The following is a 1,682-nucleotide window of genomic DNA, read 5'->3' as shown; positions in this document are numbered from 1 at the left end:
TGAGTACACATCTCTTTACTATTCTGTGCAACAAAATGGGAAGCGCACACAAAAGTACTTCTGCTGCACACCAAGGCACGACGGTGGCCTCAGGAAAAGCTCTCGTGCAACCGAGCTTTGAACTAAATTAGCCACTTTTTCAGGGAATGCTATTTTTACTTGAAAGAACGACTGACAGACAAAACTCGGGTTATTCAGACTTGGATATCTGGCAGGCATGTTCTCAAAAATAAACAAAGCGAGCCTGTCGCTTCAAGAAAAACAGCTAACGGGATTTGTTGCCAATGGTAAAATTCAAGCTTTGCACTGAAATTAGAATTAGACTTTTGGAAAACTTGTACCTTCTCCTATGCGTCTGACAGCTTCTCAAGGTTCAAAGACTTGTCTGGTGAGATCAGAGAGGATATTAACAAACGTGACTTCCTGGTATTATATAAGGAAATGTGCCAACATTTGGAAGATCTGTACAGCTCAGAGAACCAATATTTTCCAAGGGATCAATGCATGATGTTAGAAAATCATGAAAAGGTTTAGAAGATCCATGCAAAGCCAGGATATGTCAACGGAATTTAAGTAGCAATACGAAAAGTTCACTGATGAAGCTTCAGATTCTAGACTCCAACTAACCTTTAAGAAACTACCCCTTGTCCAGTCTTAGTGTGTTAGCAAAAAACGATATCCATAATTATCTCAAAAAGCTTTTCTGGTATTCCTTTTTTCATCCGTATCTGTGTAAGGCAGGATTTTTCTGCATATACTTCAACCAAAACATATCGTGACAGGGTCAATACAGAAGTACATATGAGAATCTATCAATTTTCTATTAAGCCAGGCATTCAAGGGATTTGCAAAAATGTAAACCAACGCTATACTTCTTACAAATTTTTTGTTTTAGAAAATATACTTTTCGTAAAAATGTTATTTAGGTTAACACATAACAGGTTTATTATTGCTATTTTACGGGAATTCGTATTTTCAAATTTTCCTCAGTTTTAATTTCTATCTATTGATAAATATAACTTGCATAAACAAAATCTCTTTGGTGTCCTCGATAATTTTGAAAAGTATAAAGGGGTCATGAGATAAATAATTTGAGTACCATGGGGGTAGTAGATACATCACGACATACAGGTACAATGGAATACTGAGCAATCACTAACAACAAGGATAGACTCAGTAGCTGATATAAAACTAGATTAATATCTATACAGCACTTACTGTGAGCTAGACACCATTCTAAGCTTTTTTACATATTTTATTTTATTTTTGTCGCGACAGGGTCTCATTCTGCCACCCAGGCTGGGGGTGCGGTGCTGCAATCATAGCTTCCAGTAGCCTCCAAGTCCCGGGCTCAAGGGATCCTCCCGCCTCAGCCTCAGCCCGAGCTTTTTTACATATAATAACTCATTTAATCTTCACAATACTATGGAATGAGAACTACTATTATTCCCACTTTACAGATAGGGAAACTAAGGCACTGAGGGGCAGTGATGAGCCTGAACTCAGAATCCATGCTCTTAGCCACTCCCTTATACTGCCTAAAGATACTAAAATGTTAACAGTCTATGTATGGAGCCAAGTGCAGTGGCTCATTCCTATAATCCCAGCAACTGGAAAGGCTGAGGCAGGAGAATTGCTTGACGCCAGGAGTTCAAGACCTGCCTGGGCAAAAAAGCAAAACC

At 38.7% G+C, this 1,682-nt stretch overlaps 1 protein-coding gene across 1 annotated transcript in view; it reads right to left on the bottom strand.

The window, feature by feature from the left end:
* Positions 1–1,682, bottom strand: part of CCDC61 (coiled-coil domain containing 61) — a 24,607-nt gene that overhangs the window by 13,385 nt on the left and 9,540 nt on the right. The gene's annotated exons all lie outside the window — the stretch shown is intronic.

Source organism: Propithecus coquereli, unplaced genomic scaffold (assembly GCF_000956105.1).
Source record: "Propithecus coquereli isolate 6110/MARCELLA unplaced genomic scaffold, Pcoq_1.0 Scaffold42, whole genome shotgun sequence".
Classification (NCBI taxonomy): domain Eukaryota; kingdom Metazoa; phylum Chordata; class Mammalia; order Primates; family Indriidae; genus Propithecus; species Propithecus coquereli.
This window is presented reverse-complemented; position numbering and strand designations above follow the sequence as displayed.